Here is a 20,956-nt window from a genome sequence, read left to right as displayed (position 1 = left end):
CGGATCCCCAATCTGCAGTCCACTTTGGACATGTGGAAAGGGAGGATGCTCTCTCTTTTAGGCAAGGTGTTGCTGGTCAACACCTTGATTTTAACTCCGTTGTTTTTCTTGGCCCCGGTTTATCCTCTGCCGGTTTCGGTAGAGAGGGTTATTAACCGGGCCATTTTTTCGTTTATTTGGTCTGGCAAGACTGAACTTGTAAAAAGGTCAGTCCTTGTCCAGACTTTAGCTAATGGTGGCCTTGGGGTCACCAATATTCGTCACAAATGTGACGCTTTCTTTGTCAGTGGGTTTAGGGTTTTGTTGAGTGACGATGGTCCTCCTTGGAGATTTTTTTCTCTGTACTGGGCGGCCTCGTCACTCCTTGGGGTTCTCCCCCGTAACATCTGGAGGAATGATACCCCACACGCCCTCCAACCCACTGGGTTTTATCGCCATTTTTGCAGGCTGGTCCTGCTTGTATCTACAATTTCGCCGGATATTGACTGGGGGCCAATTACGGTCCGACAACTGTATGACCTGTTGTCAGGTCAGCAGCCGGTCCAGTGTCCGGCGGTTAGGTGCGATGATTTTCTTCATCTTTTTAAATTGTGTCACTCCTCCAATTTGAGTAACCGCTTGCGCGACTTGAATTGGAGGGTGATATGGGGAGCCTTGAAAACTTCCCAACGTTTAGGCCATTGGGGCATTGGTGACGGCCAGTGTCCTCGGGTTGGCTGTGCCGCTCCCGAATCACTGGGCCACGTTTTCTGGGACTGCCCTTTTGTTTACATTTTGTGGGCATGGGTCGAACACATTGGTGGTAAAGCCCTGGCCCGCTATTTTTCCCTGACCCGCTCCTGCGTTTTGTATGGGTCAGGGCTAGAGACCAGGCCAGACTCTCTTCTGGTCTGGTATTTGATTAGCACGGTGAAGTGGTTGGTTTGGTGTTCGCGCTGTGAGACATTGTATGATGGCTCACGGCCGGATGCCGACCACGTGCTTCACCGTGTCAAGGCTGCGGTCAAGAACCGCATTCGTTTAGACTTTGTCCGGCTGGACCGGGCCAAGTTCCGCACCATCTGGTGCGTGCGGGGAGCGGTATGTTTCATCAGAGACGACCAACTTGTCTTTAGGTTGTGATTTTGTTTTTTTTGCACTATTACAGCCTTGAGACTTTCGCTCCTTGTTTATCTCGGGCCCCTTAGGTCCTTTTTTGTGGGAGCCTTTTGCTCCTTGTTTTTTGGGACCCTTTAGGTCCCCTTTTTGTGGGAGTTCTTTGCTCCTGGTTTTGGGGCCCCTTAGGCCTTTTTTTACTAAGCTTGGCTTTTTGCTGGCTTTTGTTGTTTAAGGACCGTTTCGGTTCCTTAGGTCGGACCTGTGAGCGTTTTCGCTCTGTTGGTTAGGACCCTTTAGGTCCTTTTTATTGTATGTTTGCTCGCATGAGCGTTGTTGAGTCCGGAAGTTTCATGGTATAGTTTTCTGTTTGTATATTTTCCTGCCAGTCAGTTAGGGTCGTACCCTACCATGGTAATGCGTGGGTAGCGTGGCTACACAGACTGCATGTCTTGTCTTTGTCAAGTGTCTGTTTGTTCTTGATAGTAGGTAAAAGGGTAGGGAGGCTCGTAGCCTCACTTACTAAGGTGTAGTGTGACTACCCTATCCTGGGATCTTCTTTAGGAGGATCCCGAAACCAAAAAATTAGTATCTGTTCTTTTCAGCTTAATATCTGAAACGCTGTTCATTGAACAGCCAGTATATTAAACTGATTTTTGGATTTGGGCCGTGGAATAGAGGCTTGCCTCGTCCCGGCCACGGGTTGGCCCGGTATAGCAGTACATCCGGGATTCGGCCCACTCCCTTCGGGGAACATAAATTAATACAAAAACAGGTTCTGACTACGGTGCCCCGTCGTTAAAGGTTCGTTTTCTTTTGACGTTTTGGTGACAGGGCTTTCACATTGAATTACGGTAAATATTAGTAAGTGTGTAAAGTCTTGTTAAATTATGATGTTGGCGTTTCCATTGATTTCCGTTCAAGGTGTAAAAAAAAAAAAAAAAAAAAAAAAGGCTTGGCCACGACCCCTCTGTGTCTGGTTATAAATGTATTGTTTGAGTCTCGTTGCAATATGTTTCTAGGCATCTTCTTCCTTTTCTTATTTGTTATCCCTTTTCCCCCTTGTTTTGCTTCTGATTTGTTTGTTTCCCAGGATGAGTGCTCCTGCCACGATTGGTCGCCAGAGGGCGCCGTAACAGTTGATGGCTTCGCATGCTCATATCGCGTCCGCGCATGTCCTATAAGTTGCCTCGCCGGGGCTGGGATGGCCATTGAATCATCTACAACCGACTGAGGAGACACAAACATGTCTGGCCGTGGCAAAGGAGGAAAGGGACTAGGCAAAGGGGGTGCCAAGCGACACCGCAAGGTTCTCCGAGATAACATCCAGGGAATCACTAAACCAGCCATTCGTCGGCTGGCCCGCCGCGGAGGAGTCAAGCGTATCTCCGGGCTCATCTACGAAGAAACCCGCGGAGTCCTCAAGGTTTTCCTGGAGAACGTTATCCGCGATGCAGTCACCTACTGCGAGCACGCCAAGAGGAAGACTGTCACTGCAATGGACGTGGTGTATGCGCTGAAGAGACAGGGACGCACGCTGTACGGCTTCGGCGGCTAGACACCATATTCAAAAATCAAACCGAACGGCTCTTTTCAGAGCCACCACTATTTCAAAAAAGAGATTGAATCTTGATTTTACTCGATTTCACTTGTCCTTGTCATGTGTGTTCTTAGAGTTGCTTTTCCCCTCCCTATTTCCACTGTAAAACATGTCTGGTCTCCATTTTTTGTCAAAGTCGATTAAGTAATAATTACTGGGTGCTCGTCTCAGGATATAGCGGGGAACGTATAGAGGGATCCGTGACATTTTGTTCGCGAATGGGTGTGTGTGATTATTGTCTTTATTACAAAACAAACATAAACAGCAGCCAGGGAAATCCGTATGTTTGTCACTTTTCTTTTAGGGGGTGGGGGAGGGGGTGTTTATTGGGGTTCAATTAATCCCAAGTAGGGGGTGGGAGAAATATTGTAGTCACAACGATCCCAAATGGATTCTGTTGCCGAGGGCTCATAATACTATAGGCTCGGAAAAGCAGCATTTTCGATTGAAATTTAACGTCTATACTTTTTCAACGTACGGAAATCGTGATCACTGAAGCGTCTCCGCTTGGCCCCCGAAGCACCCAATCGGAAGATAGCCCATTGTTAGGCTTCCAACCTAGGATGCTATGCGCCGGCCTTAAGAGGCGGGGTCCGTTCGCTCAATCTGCACTCAGTTGTGATCACCGTTCATCAAACCATACCCTTGACCATGGCGCGCACCAAGCAGACGGCAAGAAAGAGCACCGGGGGGAAAGCCCCCAGGAAGCAGTTGGCCACCAAGGCGGCCCGCAAGAGCGCACCGGCGACTGGCGGTGTCAAGAAACCCCATCGGTACCGACCGGGAACCGTCGCCCTCCGTGAGATTCGCCGCTACCAGAAGAGCACCGAACTGCTGATCCGAAAGCTGCCATTCCAGAGACTTGTGCGTGAAATTGCACAGGATTTCAAAACTGAACTGCGATTCCAGAGTTCTGCCGTCATGGCATTGCAAGAAGCGAGCGAAGCTTACCTCGTCGGCCTCTTCGAAGACACCAACCTGTGCGCCATTCACGCCAAGAGGGTCACCATCATGCCCAAGGACATCCAGTTGGCCCGCCGAATTCGGGGTGAACGAGCTTGAGCACGTTGTGTGCGCAAAAAGAAATAAAACTAACGGCTCTTTTCAGAGCCACTACTTCTTCAAAGAGAGATTAAGTCCAATCCCTGAGTTTTCCTTCAAATAAAGAATAAAGGGCCGTTGATTTTTTTCCGAATTATTATTGTTGATATTCTGTCCAAATACATTCCACTTTTTGGGTTCTATACGTATGCCTCATCCGAAACGTGTTCCAGGCAAAATTGAATTGTTATGGGCATGGTAATAATGATATATATTTCCTATCTGTTTTGACAATTACAGGTACTCGTTCTCTTATTTTCGTCGGTTTTGCGTTACATTGTATGATTCATTATAAATGGATGGTGCATAAGGGGGAAACAACATTTAAAGAAGTATTGGTGCACTACGACATATTAATTCGCCCTCCGCTGGAGATGACTTTATTATTTCCCAGAAATTCAGTAGACAATAATATTTAAGAAGGACACTTATACACGTGTCAGTCTGAGAAAAAGGCTAAAAATACCCTTGCCGGGGGGGGGGGGGGGGGGGGGGGGTCGTGCCGTGCGTGCATTGTATAACTATGCACGCATACCGCTTTCTTCACGCATGGGTTAGCGGTCACTGGCGGGAAAGTGGACGATGCATGGGTGGTCAGAATCCAAGCTGTGCACAATAAAAGCCGGCCAAGACGTGCTGGTCTTTCATTCGATCTCACGATCCGATACATTCCAAGTCCTCCAATATGGCTCCCAAAGTTAGCGGAAAAGGTCAGAAGAAGGCCGGAAATACTAAGGGTCCGGTTAGCGCAAACAAAAAGAGGCACCGGCGTCGCAAGGAGAGCTACGGCATCTACATCTACAAAGTGATGAAACAGGTGCACCCCGACACCGGAATCTCGAGCAAGGCAATGAGCATCATGAACAGCTTTGTCAACGACGTGTTTGAGCGCATCGCCAGCGAATCTTCTCGCCTCGCTCTCTACAACAAGAAGTCCACCATCACAAGCCGTGAAGTGCAGACAGCAGTACGCCTACTTCTTCCCGGGAGCTTGCTAAGCATGCAGTCAGCGAAGGCACCAAGGCCGTCACCAAGTACACGACTTCAAAATAGAAATTTTGAAGGCTTCAAAACCAAACGGCTCTTTTCAGAGCGACGATGACACAGTTGTAATTTTTGTTCCCTCGTCCCCCGCGTCCAAAATGGATGCGGTGCACCCAACCGTGCGACGGCACGCCCGTGTCGCGTGATTGGCTACTTGGCACGCTTCAGCCAATCACCAGAACGCTATAACTAGTGTTGTGTTTTCCAAGTGGGTTCATTCACACACCACCTTTACTGCAGAGTACATTCATCTTCTGTCACTATACTGTCAAGATGACTGGGCGAGAAAGAGCGGCAAAGCAAGAAGCAAGGCCAAGAGCAGGTCCTCCAGGGCGGGACTCCAGTTCCCCGTGGGTCGTGTTCACAGATTTCTGCGTAAGGGCAACTACGCCCAGCGTGTCGTGCCGGTGCACCGGTCTACCTTGCGGCAGTGGAGTACCTTACCGCGGAGATCTTGGAACTGGCGGAAACGCTGCACGAGACAACAAGAAGACGAGAATTAATCCCCGCCATCTGCAGCTTGCTATACGCAACGACGAGGAGTTGAACAAGTTGATGAGCGGAGTTACCATCGCGCAGGGTGGTGTCCTTCCCAACATCCAGCAAGTTCTTCTGCCCAAGACCGCCAAAGTGTCAAAGTAAAGAAAAGAACTTACTTTGCATCCACAAACCCAAAGGCTCTTTTCAGAGCCACCACAACCTTCAAAAAGAGATTTGTCGCTGCCTGTCTAACTCCACCTCTACCTTCACTCATAGCCGAAATCAATTTCTCTAATTTTTTTTATAAACAATAGAACACTGTTCCAGATAGAATTCCCACTGTGTCCTTTAACTTAATCATTATGCAAAATTTTACGCACTGCGTATGTGACCGGCCGGCTGAGTACATTAGCCATACATGTATGTATATGCATTGTCTTAAATGTTGCCTCATGTAGAATGTGAATGACTTATTCACCAAAGGTTACAAAAATGGACAAATAATGGTGCGTTGACATTTGTTTCCCGTTTGTTTCTTTTCTTTCTTTCTCTCTCTTCAATTAACTCGCGGGACCGCATTGATATTGATACATAAGTATTATAAGCGCAATGAAAACGGTATGACGAATGTTTTCTTTTCTTTCGAATTTTTCAGAGCCAACACAGTTTCCAAAAGAGATTTGCCAGTCAGCTCAGTTCGCCCGATCAGCCCATTTCTTAGGTTTTACAACTAACCTTTTTTTATTCTGTTGTGTCCCTTTCACTCTCTCTCTTTTTTTTTAATATGCTTTTACCCTTCGTGAGGCGAGGGGAGGTAATGCGATTAAAGTTAATCCCTGAGTCTTGTCGTCGTCGTAAACACATAATTTAATTTATGCCACAGCCTTTTTCAATTGGTCATTTCTTTCAATCTCCGGACGAGTGCTTGCATTTTGTTGAGTGGGTTACTATTAAAAAATAAATTAGGATTTCGTCTGTGGGATGTTACAAATATCTAGCAAGAAACCGAGGCCAGTTTTAACCGCCGCGTGAGAGCAACGAATCACTGCCATTGTGCGGAGGCTGGTCGAAAGATCATGGGACTTCTTCGGCGGAATAACAATAAAACGTCTTAAAATGGAGGTAAGAATGTTGCATGTTTCTGTGTTTTATCTAGTGATTCCATTACTTTGAACGACGATGACACAGTTGTAATTTTTTGTTCCCTCGTCCCCCGCGTCCAAAATGGATGCGGTGCACCCAACCGTGCGACGGGCACGCCCGTGTCGCGTGATTGGCTACTTGGCACGCTTCAGCCAATCCACCAGAACGCTATAACTAGTGTTGTGTTTTCCAAGTGGGTTCATTCACACACCACCTTTACTGCAGAGTACATTCATCTTCTGTCACTATACTGTCAAGATGACTGGGCGAGGAAAGAGCGGCAAAGCAAGAAGCAAGGCCAAGAGCAGGTCCTCCAGGGCGGGACTCCAGTTCCCCGTGGGTCGTGTTCACAGATTTCTGCGTAAGGGCAACTACGCCCAGCGTGTCGGTGCCGGTGCACCGGTCTACCTTGCGGCAGTGATGGAGTACCTTACCGCGGAGATCTTGGAACTGGCCGGAAACGCTGCACGAGACAACAAGAAGACGAGAATTAATCCCCGCCATCTGCAGCTTGCTATACGCAACGACGAGGAGTTGAACAAGTTGATGAGCGGAGTTACCATCGCGCAGGGTGGTGTCCTTCCCAACATCCAGCAAGTTCTTCTGCCCAAGAAGACCGCCAAAGTGTCAAAGTAAAGAAAAGAACTTACTTTGCATCCACAAACCCAAAAGGCTCTTTTCAGAGCCACCACAACCTTCAAAAAAGAGATTTGTCGCTGCCTGTCTAACTCCACCTCTACCTTCACTCATAGCCGAAATCAATTTCTCTAATTTTTTTTATAAACAATAGAACACTGTTCCAGATAGAATTCCCACTGTGTCCTTTAACTTAATCATTATGCAAAATTTTACGCACTGCGTATGTGACCGGCCGGCCGGCTGAGTACATTAGCCATACATGTATGTATATGCATTGTCTTAAATGTTGCCTCATGTAGAATGTGAATGACTTATTCACCAAAGGTTACAAAAATGGACAAATAATGGTGCGTTGACATTTGTTTCCCGTTTGTTTCTTTTCTTTCTTTCTCTCTCTTCAATTAACTCCCCGCGGGACCGCATTGATATTGATACATAAGTATTATAAGCGCAAATGAAAACGGTATGACGAATGTTTTCTTTTCTTTCGAATTTTCTTCTTATAACTTCATGACGAAATAAACAATAAATCAATGAAATAAAATAGTAATTATTACAAAAAGGGGAAATAAGTAAGTGAAAAAATAACAAAACAAAACAATAACCAAGCAATTAAAGGAAAGCGGCAGGCTGGGACTCGAACCCACGGTCTATTACTTTCTACATGTGCTCTCTAACCACTCGGCCACGGAGCTTACTGACAAACTGAAGTATTTCCCCGCCCCTAATGTGGGACCCATTGGCAGGCCCTGAGAAATACCCAGATGGGAAACGCCGAGGCGCGATGACCGGGAGTGTTGAAGGGCGCCATCTATTGATATGCTTGTCCCGGTACATCGTACGTACGGCATTTAGTGCCGACGCTCTCGCTCACTGATGCATTGATCCCATTTTTTGTCTGGATTAATTTTTTCAACAAGATTTTGGGTGAAATATGATCGAGGTGTATGAAAATGCATGATAGAAATATTTTTAAGAATGTATATGTCTCTGTTAATCTGAGAAAGCCGGAGATTTCTTGCTCATCTCTCTCTCCCCTGGTTTCGTTGAGTTGCGGTGGACGCGCAGGAGTCTTTTTTTTTGTTTTCACACCAGGAAACAAAAAAAGGCAAAAATAAATAATAAGAAGAACAATAGCAAACAGTATTTCAAGACGAATAATCCCTTTCCGCGCTATTGTTTTAATATTAATCGTTATCGCTTCTCGGCCTTTTGGCTAAGATCATTGCACTTTGGTCTAAGTCTTGGTCAGGAATATCAGGAGGAGGTCCAGACTCGGCATTGCACTTTGCCTTGAGACTGTAAGGCCCCGCCCCCGAAGCGGTCCCCGGCTGGTTTCCCAAGGGCGGCCAGTTCGGGTGATCCTACCTTGGTGGTATCCCTTCGGGGTGTTTTCTGTGCATTTGGCAAGTGGTTGGTACCTAGTGCCACCCCCAAATGTACAGGCCTATGTGTGTGGCCTTCGGGCCGTTTCTATGTTGTCAGTTTTATGTAAACCTTCGGGTTTTGCGTGTTGTTGTTTTGTCCCGGGCAGGAGGGTTCGCAACCCTACTAGCTTGGTCCGGCGTGGTCGGCCTGCCTGGTTCCCCACTTGTGGTCTTGTGGGGGAACCCTAAAAAATAAGTATCTGTTCTTTTCAGCTTAATATCTGAAACGCTGTTCATTGAACAGCCAGTATATTAAACTGATTTTTGGATTTGGGCCGTGGAATAGAGGCTTGCCTCGTCCCGGCCACGGGTTGGCCCGGTATAGCAGTACATCCGGGATTCGGCCCACTCCCTTCGGGGAACATAAATTAATACAAAAACAGGTTCTGACTACGGTGCCCCGTCGTTAAAGGTTCGTTTTCTTTTGACGTTTTGGTGACAGGGCTTTCACATTGAATTACGGTAAATATTAGTAAGTGTGTAAAGTCTTGTTAAATTATGATGTTGGCGTTTCCATTGATTTCCGTTCAAGGTGTAAAAAAAAAAAAAAAAAAAAAAAGGCTTGGCCACGACCCCTCTGTGTCTGGTTATAAATGTATTGTTTGAGTCTCGTTGCAATATGTTTCTAGGCATCTTCTTCCTTTTCTTATTTGTTATCCCTTTTCCCCCTTGTTTTGCTTCTGATTTGTTTGTTTCCCAGGATGAGTGCTCCTGCCACGATTGGTCGCCAGAGGGCGCCGTAACAGTTGATGGCTTCGCATGCTCATATCGCGTCCGCGCATGTCCTATAAGTTGCCTCGCCGGGGCTGGGATGGCCATTGAATCATCTACAACCGACTGAGGAGACACAAACATGTCTGGCCGTGGCAAAGGAGGAAAGGGACTAGGCAAAGGGGGTGCCAAGCGACACCGCAAGGTTCTCCGAGATAACATCCAGGGAATCACTAAACCAGCCATTCGTCGGCTGGCCCGCCGCGGAGGAGTCAAGCGTATCTCCGGGCTCATCTACGAAGAAACCCGCGGAGTCCTCAAGGTTTTCCTGGAGAACGTTATCCGCGATGCAGTCACCTACTGCGAGCACGCCAAGAGGAAGACTGTCACTGCAATGGACGTGGTGTATGCGCTGAAGAGACAGGGACGCACGCTGTACGGCTTCGGCGGCTAGACACCATATTCAAAAATCAAACCGAACGGCTCTTTTCAGAGCCACCACTATTTCAAAAAAGAGATTGAATCTTGATTTTACTCGATTTCACTTGTCCTTGTCATGTGTGTTCTTAGAGTTGCTTTTCCCCTCCCTATTTCCACTGTAAAACATGTCTGGTCTCCATTTTTTGTCAAAGTCGATTAAGTAATAATTACTGGGTGCTCGTCTCAGGATATAGCGGGGAACGTATAGAGGGATCCGTGACATTTTGTTCGCGAATGGGTGTGTGTGATTATTGTCTTTATTACAAAACAAACATAAACAGCAGCCAGGGAAATCCGTATGTTTGTCACTTTTCTTTTAGGGGGTGGGGGAGGGGGTGTTTATTGGGGTTCAATTAATCCCAAGTAGGGGGTGGGAGAAATATTGTAGTCACAACGATCCCAAATGGATTCTGTTGCCGAGGGCTCATAATACTATAGGCTCGGAAAAGCAGCATTTTCGATTGAAATTTAACGTCTATACTTTTTCAACGTACGGAAATCGTGATCACTGAAGCGTCTCCGCTTGGCCCCCGAAGCACCCAATCGGAAGATAGCCCATTGTTAGGCTTCCAACCTAGGATGCTATGCGCCGGCCTTAAGAGGCGGGGTCCGTTCGCTCAATCTGCACTCAGTTGTGATCACCGTTCATCAAACCATACCCTTGACCATGGCGCGCACCAAGCAGACGGCAAGAAAGAGCACCGGGGGGAAAGCCCCCAGGAAGCAGTTGGCCACCAAGGCGGCCCGCAAGAGCGCACCGGCGACTGGCGGTGTCAAGAAACCCCATCGGTACCGACCGGGAACCGTCGCCCTCCGTGAGATTCGCCGCTACCAGAAGAGCACCGAACTGCTGATCCGAAAGCTGCCATTCCAGAGACTTGTGCGTGAAATTGCACAGGATTTCAAAACTGAACTGCGATTCCAGAGTTCTGCCGTCATGGCATTGCAAGAAGCGAGCGAAGCTTACCTCGTCGGCCTCTTCGAAGACACCAACCTGTGCGCCATTCACGCCAAGAGGGTCACCATCATGCCCAAGGACATCCAGTTGGCCCGCCGAATTCGGGGTGAACGAGCTTGAGCACGTTGTGTGCGCAAAAAGAAATAAAACTAACGGCTCTTTTCAGAGCCACTACTTCTTCAAAGAGAGATTAAGTCCAATCCCTGAGTTTTCCTTCAAATAAAGAATAAAGGGCCGTTGATTTTTTTCCGAATTATTATTGTTGATATTCTGTCCAAATACATTCCACTTTTTGGGTTCTATACGTATGCCTCATCCGAAACGTGTTCCAGGCAAAATTGAATTGTTATGGGCATGGTAATAATGATATATATTTCCTATCTGTTTTGACAATTACAGGTACTCGTTCTCTTATTTTCGTCGGTTTTGCGTTACATTGTATGATTCATTATAAATGGATGGTGCATAAGGGGGAAACAACATTTAAAGAAGTATTGGTGCACTACGACATATTAATTCGCCCTCCGCTGGAGATGACTTTATTATTTCCCAGAAATTCAGTAGACAATAATATTTAAGAAGGACACTTATACACGTGTCAGTCTGAGAAAAAGGCTAAAAATACCCTTGCCGGGGAGGGGGGGGGGGGGGGTCGTGCCGTGCGTGCATTGTATAACTATGCACGCATACCGCTTTCTTCACGCATGGGTTAGCGGTCACTGGCGGGAAAGTGGACGATGCATGGGTGGTCAGAATCCAAGCTGTGCACAATAAAAGCCGGCCAAGACGTGCTGGTCTTTCATTCGATCTCACGATCCGATACATTCCAAGTCCTCCAATATGGCTCCCAAAGTTAGCGGAAAAGGTCAGAAGAAGGCCGGAAATACTAAGGGTCCGGTTAGCGCAAACAAAAAGAGGCACCGGCGTCGCAAGGAGAGCTACGGCATCTACATCTACAAAGTGATGAAACAGGTGCACCCCGACACCGGAATCTCGAGCAAGGCAATGAGCATCATGAACAGCTTTGTCAACGACGTGTTTGAGCGCATCGCCAGCGAATCTTCTCGCCTCGCTCTCTACAACAAGAAGTCCACCATCACAAGCCGTGAAGTGCAGACAGCAGTACGCCTACTTCTTCCCGGGGAGCTTGCTAAGCATGCAGTCAGCGAAGGCACCAAGGCCGTCACCAAGTACACGACTTCAAAATAGAAATTTTGAAGGCTTCAAAACCAAACGGCTCTTTTCAGAGCCAACACAGTTTCCAAAAAGAGATTTGCCAGTCAGCTCAGTTCGCCCGATCAGCCCATTTCTTAGGTTTTACAACTAACCTTTTTTTATTCTGTTGTGTCCCTTTCACTCTCTCTCTTTTTTTTTAATATGCTTTTACCCTTCGTGAGGCGAGGGGAGGTAATGCGATTAAAGTTAATCCCTGAGTCTTGTCGTCGTCGTAAACACATAATTTAATTTATGCCACAGCCTTTTTCAATTGGTCATTTCTTTCAATCTCCGGACGAGTGCTTGCATTTTGTTGAGTGGGTTACTATTAAAAAATAAATTAGGATTTCGTCTGTGGGATGTTACAAATATCTAGCAAGAAACCGAGGCCAGTTTTAACCGCCGCGTGAGAGCAACGAATCACTGCCATTGTGCGGAGGCTGGTCGAAAGATCATGGGACTTCTTCGGCGGAATAACAATAAAACGTCTTAAAATGGAGGTAAGAATGTTGCATGTTTCTGTGTTTTATCTAGTGATTCCATTACTTTGAACGACGATGACACAGTTGTAATTTTTTGTTCCCTCGTCCCCCGCGTCCAAAATGGATGCGGTGCACCCAACCGTGCGACGGGCACGCCCGTGTCGCGTGATTGGCTACTTGGCACGCTTCAGCCAATCCACCAGAACGCTATAACTAGTGTTGTGTTTTCCAAGTGGGTTCATTCACACACCACCTTTACTGCAGAGTACATTCATCTTCTGTCACTATACTGTCAAGATGACTGGGCGAGGAAAGAGCGGCAAAGCAAGAAGCAAGGCCAAGAGCAGGTCCTCCAGGGCGGGACTCCAGTTCCCCGTGGGTCGTGTTCACAGATTTCTGCGTAAGGGCAACTACGCCCAGCGTGTCGGTGCCGGTGCACCGGTCTACCTTGCGGCAGTGATGGAGTACCTTACCGCGGAGATCTTGGAACTGGCCGGAAACGCTGCACGAGACAACAAGAAGACGAGAATTAATCCCCGCCATCTGCAGCTTGCTATACGCAACGACGAGGAGTTGAACAAGTTGATGAGCGGAGTTACCATCGCGCAGGGTGGTGTCCTTCCCAACATCCAGCAAGTTCTTCTGCCCAAGAAGACCGCCAAAGTGTCAAAGTAAAGAAAAGAACTTACTTTGCATCCACAAACCCAAAAGGCTCTTTTCAGAGCCACCACAACCTTCAAAAAAGAGATTTGTCGCTGCCTGTCTAACTCCACCTCTACCTTCACTCATAGCCGAAATCAATTTCTCTAATTTTTTTTATAAACAATAGAACACTGTTCCAGATAGAATTCCCACTGTGTCCTTTAACTTAATCATTATGCAAAATTTTACGCACTGCGTATGTGACCGGCCGGCCGGCTGAGTACATTAGCCATACATGTATGTATATGCATTGTCTTAAATGTTGCCTCATGTAGAATGTGAATGACTTATTCACCAAAGGTTACAAAAATGGACAAATAATGGTGCGTTGACATTTGTTTCCCGTTTGTTTCTTTTCTTTCTTTCTCTCTCTTCAATTAACTCCCCGCGGGACCGCATTGATATTGATACATAAGTATTATAAGCGCAAATGAAAACGGTATGACGAATGTTTTCTTTTCTTTCGAATTTTCTTCTTATAACTTCATGACGAAATAAACAATAAATCAATGAAATAAAATAGTAATTATTACAAAAAGGGGAAATAAGTAAGTGAAAAAATAACAAAACAAAACAATAACCAAGCAATTAAAGGAAAGCGGCAGGCTGGGACTCGAACCCACGGTCTATTACTTTCTACATGTGCTCTCTAACCACTCGGCCACGGAGCTTACTGACAAACTGAAGTATTTCCCCGCCCCTAATGTGGGACCCATTGGCAGGCCCTGAGAAATACCCAGATGGGAAACGCCGAGGCGCGATGACCGGGAGTGTTGAAGGGCGCCATCTATTGATATGCTTGTCCCGGTACATCGTACGTACGGCATTTAGTGCCGACGCTCTCGCTCACTGATGCATTGATCCCATTTTTTGTCTGGATTAATTTTTTCAACAAGATTTTGGGTGAAATATGATCGAGGTGTATGAAAATGCATGATAGAAATATTTTTAAGAATGTATATGTCTCTGTTAATCTGAGAAAGCCGGAGATTTCTTGCTCATCTCTCTCTCCCCTGGTTTCGTTGAGTTGCGGTGGACGCGCAGGAGTCTTTTTTTTTGTTTTCACACCAGGAAACAAAAAAAGGCAAAAATAAATAATAAGAAGAACAATAGCAAACAGTATTTCAAGACGAATAATCCCTTTCCGCGCTATTGTTTTAATATTAATCGTTATCGCTTCTCGCCCTTTTGGCTAAGATCATCACGACTTCCCGAAGCTCCGTGTTTTCTTGAAGCGTAGTAAATCTTCAGAGCTTTTCTAAAGTTAAATTTTTTACCAGGGGTTTTGGTTATTTCATAGACGAAGTCTGTCTACTTTTCGTTTGAAATTTGTTGGATTTTGGGTGTATTTTTGAGGGTTTTGGGGGTGGGTTTTTGTAGCTGGCTGAACACACAGTACAGTATTAGCCAGTGTATTCCTTTGTTCAGCTCTTCTTTTGTTCACGCCGGGCAGTGCACGGCCTTTCCTTTCTTCTGATTCAGTTACCCGTGGTGTTGCGTAACAGCATTCGTGTGCGTAACTCTACGGGATTTTGTGTTCTTGTTGTTTTTTGTCTAAGCGTAAAGGCAAAAAGCCTTGCCTTTTACGCCATTTTGTATATATAGGCTCTGTGCATTTTGCACTTGTATATTTAAATACCTCACTGATCAGCAATTTGCTGACCGTCCCTTTTTTCTTTTTGCTGCAGGGTGGCAGTTGCATCCTGCAGTAATCATTTTGGTAACTGGTCGGTGTTTTACCAGGAGTATTTACCGGCCTGTGCATTGGTTTTCCTTCGTTTTTTGTTTCCTTGTCGGAGATAGGCAAGATGCCATCTCTCCGATATAAAGAGTGCGCCGTCGAGCTGCGGTTCGGCGGCGAAGTTACGCCGAAACTAGTTTTTTCGGAATTTAGTAAGTTGGGAATTGTGGCCAAGGACCACCTGTCGGCTGTCCAGCCTTTGCCAGGGCATCGATTCGATGTTGTGTTCAAGACGCCAGAACTGGCGAAGACGTATCAACCGTCCCTGACATCCATCCCCGGATGTCAGGTGATTGCTTTTGATGGCATTGCCATTGTGACGATGCACTATGTTTGTCTTAGCATCGACGACAATATTGTTCGTCGTTTGCTGAGTGCCTATGGCGAGGTTCTCCAGGGTCGGTTTTGTACCCACGCTGGAGAGCCTACGATCTTCAACGGTACTAGGCAGTACCGTATGAGGATCAAGAAAAACATACCGTCCGTTATGCGGATTGGTAATAGAAATGCCTGGGTGTCCTACATTGGACAGCCCAGGACTTGTGCAAAGTGTGGCCAGCAGGGCCATTTTGCTAATTCCTGTAAGCAGGAAAAGTGCTATAAGTGCCTTGGTGTGGGGCACGTGGCTTCCTCGTGCCCCAACCGAGTTGTCTGTACTGTTTGCGGGGAGGAGGGGCACAACTTTAAGATGTGCCCTAACTCCTTTGCAAACAAAGTAGTTCCTAAACGCACCTGGGCTCAGGTGGTGCGGGAGGAGACGACTTCGTCGACTCCTGCCGAGCCTGAGTCCCAGGCTGCTGCCTCTGATGCATCTCCATCTAGCTCGTCAACCGTAGGGGAGACCCCACCCACTAAGCTTAACAGCACCGCGCCGGAGGACGGCTTGTCTAGCCGTCCGAAGGTGCGGTGTAGTTCCTGCAATACGCAGGTTGGACCCTACGGGGTTGATGCTTTATGTATTTCCTGTGACTGCCCCATCGGTCACAGGAAAATCACTGTTCTTTCTTGTGCTGATTGCACTAATGTTAACGGCCCGCCGCAAATTGTTTGCAGTGAGCCTGAGTGCAACACTTTTCTGCTGGAACGCCAGCGAAAAATCCCAAAGGTTCCTGCTGGTTCCAGCAGGAAAAGACCAAGTAACAGAAAGAGGCGTGTAATTTCTTCCTCATCTTCGGATGAGGAAGTACAACACAAAAAAAGTTCTCCTCCTTCACTGACGCCCGTGCTCCGCATTGCTTCCGAGAAGGAACTTTCCGGCTCGGGCTCTGAGGGCATGGAAACATGTAGCGAGACCCCTGATGCCCCACAAGAGGTTCTTAAAGGACCTACCGTTGCCGTAGTAAGGAAAGCCAGACTTAAACTTAAAAGTCTTAAGCTTCCTGGGATCCAAGAAAATTTGATCCCTTGCAGCGTTCCTGCTTGCAAGGAGGTTTTCCAGGCTTGGTCTGAGCTTAATAGCCACAGGGTGACAGTCCATCAGGATAAGTCCCCTGTGGAATTCAAGTGTCCCCGCTGTGACAAGACCACCCGGTCTTCTTATGACTGGTTTAGCCACCTGATCCAGGAACATGCACATTTCGTTTTGGATGCCGGATCGGCGGACCTTAGGTCCTATTTGAAGTATTGAGTATTTTTTTCTAGGCAAAATGACGCCTTCATCAGTCTGTTTCTTTTCCTTTCTTGTATTTATTTCAATGATTTCCATTATTTCATTGAATGTTAATGGAATGCGTGATTCCCTGAAAAGAAAACGCATTTTTCAGTTTTGTCATCATTATGACATATCCTGCCTGCAGGAATGTCATATCACCCCTGCAGATTTGGCTTTATGGAGTGCAGAATGGAGGGGAGAGATGTTTGCCAGTTTTGGCACATCTTTCTCCTCTGGTACTGTAATTCTTATTCCTAGGCGTAGTCCTTTACGTTTTTTCGATTCTTCAGTGGATACTGAGGGTCGTATTATTAGCGGTACCCTCCAGGGTCACGGGAGTAGTGTTAATCTCTGTGTAGTTTACGCTCCCACGGACCCTGGAGCCCGTCGTCTTTTCTTTTCTAATCTGGCCTCTCATTTGAGAGGCAATCATCCAATTATTTTGTGTGGCGATTTTAATTGTGTTTTGGACATCCATTTGGACCGTCGCGGTTCTGCTGCTACTTCGTGTGGTTTGGGAGCCGCGGAGTTGCGGCAGCTTTTGTCCACTTTTTCCCTAAAAGACTGTTGGAGAGATCGTTTTCCTAATGTTCATTCTTTTACCTGGCGAAATGCGGCGAACTCCGCCTCCAGTAGGCTGGACCGTTTTTACGTGTCCCGTCTGCTGGATGTGGAGTCTTGTTCGCACTCGCCCTGTTATTTGTCTGATCATGATGCTATTACTTTGAAATTTACCTTCCCCTCTTCTCCCGGCATCGGGAGCGGTTACTGGAAGTGTAATGTCTCCATCCTTTCTGATGCCGTTTTTAGAGAAGAGTTTACGCAAGCTTATTTAGGTTGGCGTTCGCTCAAGGAGGGGTTTGATAATGAACTCCTCTGGTGGGAGGACGTCAAATTGCGTTCCAAGCAAATGTTGGTCAGCTTTTCTAGCCGCTTAGCCAGGAAACGACGGAAGAAAAGGGAGGACTTAATGTCTTCTCTTAAATCTGTTCTTCTTGATTTGAATAGTGGGGATTCTAACCCCGCGCTTCTAGCCCAGTATGACTCTTTGAAATGGAGATTGGAGACATTGGATGACTTTGAAGCTGAGGGGGCTCGAATACGTTCTCGTGTCCGTGTCCTCAATGATGCGGAGAAGCCATCCAAGTTTTTCTTTCGGCTGGAGTCCGAGCAAGCCAGAAAAAAGTTTATTTCTTCTGTCCGCGGTGCCGACGACGTTGTTGTCGAGACTTCGGCAGAAATTGCCTCTGTTTATCGGTCCTTTTATTCCGATTTGTTTAGCGAGGAGCCGGTAGAGGAGGATCTCCAGTCTCCCTTTCTAGACTCGTTAACCTCCAGAGTCCCTCATGACCTTTTTTTGGATTTCGAGAGTCCACTTGAACTCTCGGAGTTGACCGATGCACTGAAGGGGATGGCCAACTGTAGGACCCCTGGTGGGGACGGACTTCCCAGGGAATTTTACATTTCCTTCTGGGAGTTGTTAGGTCCAGACCTGCTGGGGGTTTTTCGTTGTGCTTATAAGTTGAATTGTTTAGCTGTTTCTCAGCGGTCGGGCATTCTAACTCTATTAGAAAAGCCCGGTGACCCGTTAGATCCCCGTAATAAACGGCCAATTTCTTTGCTGAATGTTGACTACAAAATTTTGTCGAAGGCCTTATGCTTACGTATCAGCAAAGTGCTGCCAGACATCATCAGTCCTTTCCAGACTTGCGGCGTCAAGGGGAGGTCCATCCACGACAACATCAGACTCCTACGGGATCTGGTGGCGTATGTGGATGGAAAGAACCTTGACTGCCTTGTAATCTCTTTAGATCAACAGAAGGCTTTCGACAGAGTTAACTGGAATTTTTTGTTTAAAGTCATGAGTCGTTTTGGGTTCGGCCCTAACTTTTTGCACTGGGTCAAACTTTTGTACACCGACATTTCTAGTCAAGTTTTAGTTAATGGTGTTCTTTCTGATCCGTTTGGTTTGTCGAGGGGAGTGAGGCAGGGATGTCCCCTATCTCCTCTCCTCTACGTTCTTTTTATTGAGCCGTTTGCGGCTACAGTTATCCGTGACGGTCGCATCGGTGGCCTGGTGGTTCCAGGCAGCAGTGGTTTGCAGTGCAAAGTCGTTCAGTACGCTGACGACACCACTTGCATTGTCAGGGATCGCTTGTCGCTGGTGCGACTGTTCGGTATCATTAAACAGTATGAGTTAGCGAGCGGTTCTCGCCTGAATATGGCCAAATCTCAGGGCCTCATTTTCGGGGCCTGGCCTGATGATATGTCTTCTCTGGTTGACATTAAGTGGACCAGAACTCCCATTAAAATTAATGGTATTTTTGTTGGTAAGGGAAACATGGGTGAGAAGAGCTGGAAGGAACGAATTCCAGCTCTGCTCACTTGTCTTACTAAATGGAAAGGGAGAAATCTTTCTCTTCTTGGTAAAGTTTTGGTTGTTAATTCAGTTATTCTTTCGCCTCTGTATTATCTAGCGCCTATTTACCCCCTCCCCGCCTCGGTGGAGAAGGTGGTGAACAAGGCTATTTTTGGTTTCATTTGGTCTAATAAGACCGAGTTGGTTTCGCGCCCAGTCCTTTTTCAACCTGTTGATCAGGGTGGGCTGGGCGTAGTTAATATCAGACATAAATGTGATAGTCTTTTTGTTCGGGGTTTGAGGAGCGTGTTGGATGTTGATGGTCCTCCTTGGAGGTTTTTTGCCCTTTATTGGGTAACATTTTCGTTGCGTAGTATCCTGCCTGTTGGGTTTTGGTCTAACAGCAGGCCGCACGCCTTGAACCTCACTTCTTGGTATGGGTATTTTTGCAAGCTGGTCTTGCTTGTTTTTAAGCTGGCTCCGAATTTTGCCTGGGAAGCGGGTACCTCCCGCCAATTATACCTGATTTTTTTCGGCCAAGATCCTGTTAGGAAACCGGTCTTAGTCCTCCAAGACTTAGCCTTGGTTTTTAAATTTGCTAACTGCTCCGTTTTGGATCACCGTCTCCGGGATCTGAACTGGAGAATCATTTGGCGGGCCGTGAAAACGGCCCAAAAAGTTCTTAATTGGGGTTATGGGGCCGGCAAGTGCCCCCGCGCCGGTTGTGGCCAACCGGAAACTATTAACCATGTTTTTTGGGATTGTGCCTTTGTTTCTATTCCTTGGGGTTGGGTTGAACATGTGGGTGGGAGGATCTTGGGGGAACATTTCTCCCTGACCGCACCTTGTGTATTGTATGCTGATGGTTTGAATAACCGTGCAGATTGTGTTTTGGTTTGGTACTTGATCTGCGTTGTCAAGTGGCTTATTTGGTCTTCGCGTTGCGAGACCTTGTTCGATAAGTCTACTGCCAGCGCAGATATTGTTCTCCATCGGATTAAGCGCGCGGTCAGGGATAGAATTCGTGCTGATTTTGCTAGGCTGACCGAAGACGGCTTCCGTGCTACGTGGTGCGTGCGGGGAATTCTCTGCACAGTCGTCGGAGGTCAGCTAATTCTTCGCCTTTAGGTTTTTGAAACCCTTGGTGTTTGCTGTTTAGACCCTTTAGGTCTCTTCTGTGTGGGAGAATTTTTGCTCCTGGTTTACTGGGACCCTTTTGGTCCCTTTTGTGTGGGAGCTTTCAGCTCCTGGTTTTGGGGCCCTTTAGGCCCTTTTTTAGTAGAATCATGGCATCTCTTTAGAGCCTTGTGTCGAACCTGTGAGAGTCTTCGCTCTCATGTTTTAGACCCTTTAGGTCTTTTTTATCGAAGTTTGGAAGTTTCGTCTGGATGTGTATAGTATGCATTTTGTTTGAATATGGTTTTCGGCAGACAGTTAGGGTCGTACCCTACCATGGTAACGCGTGGGTAGCGTGGCTACACAGTTTGTTTGTCTTGTCCGTGTTAAGTGTTTGTCAGTTTAATTATTAGGCAAAGGGTAGGGAGGCTCGTAGCCTCACTTACTAAGGTGTAGTGTGACTACCCTATCCTGGGATCTTCTTTAGGAGGATCCCGAAACCAAAAAATTAGTATCTGTTCTTTTCAGCTTAATATCTGAAACGCTGTTCATTGAACAGCCAGTATATTAAACTGATTTTTGGATTTGGGCCGTGGAATAGAGGCTTGCCTCGTCCCGGCCACGGGTTGGCCCGGTATAGCAGTACATCCGGGATTCGGCCCACTCCCTTCGGGGAACATAAATTAATACAAAAACAGGTTCTGACTACGGTGCCCCGTCGTTAAAGGTTCGTTTTCTTTTGACGTTTTGGTGACAGGGCTTTCACATTGAATTACGGTAAATATTAGTAAGTGTGTAAAGTCTTGTTAAATTATGATGTTGGCGTTTCCATTGATTTCCGTTCAAGGTGTAAAAAAAAAAAAAAAAAAAAAAAAGGCTTGGCCACGACCCCTCTGTGTCTGGTTATAAATGTATTGTTTGAGTCTCGTTGCAATATGTTTCTAGGCATCTTCTTCCTTTTCTTATTTGTTATCCCTTTTCCCCCTTGTTTTGCTTCTGATTTGTTTGTTTC

At 46.7% G+C, this 20,956-nt stretch overlaps 3 non-coding genes across 3 annotated transcripts; all 3 read left to right on the top strand.

Annotated features, from left to right (window-relative positions):
- Positions 1-1,648: 1,648 nt before the first annotated feature.
- On the top strand, positions 1,649-1,841 carry LOC119733592. The gene has a single exon (XR_005271931.1). It is a non-coding gene; the product is annotated as a U2 spliceosomal RNA (small nuclear RNA).
- Positions 1,842-8,698: 6,857 nt separating this feature from the next.
- On the top strand, positions 8,699-8,883 carry LOC119733492. Its single transcript, XR_005271861.1, has one exon. It is a non-coding gene; the product is annotated as a U2 spliceosomal RNA (small nuclear RNA).
- An 11,537-nt stretch (positions 8,884-20,420) lies between these two features.
- LOC119733591 lies at positions 20,421-20,613 on the top strand. Its single transcript, XR_005271930.1, has one exon. It is a non-coding gene; the product is annotated as a U2 spliceosomal RNA (small nuclear RNA).
- The last annotated feature ends 343 nt before the right edge of the window (positions 20,614-20,956 follow it).

The sequence above is a fragment of the Patiria miniata genome, unplaced genomic scaffold (genome assembly GCF_015706575.1).
Source record: "Patiria miniata isolate m_02_andy unplaced genomic scaffold, ASM1570657v1 HiC_scaffold_25, whole genome shotgun sequence".
NCBI lineage: Eukaryota > Metazoa > Echinodermata > Asteroidea > Valvatida > Asterinidae > Patiria > Patiria miniata.
Note: the sequence above shows the minus strand (reverse complement) of the source record. Positions and strands in the feature narration are given on the sequence as shown.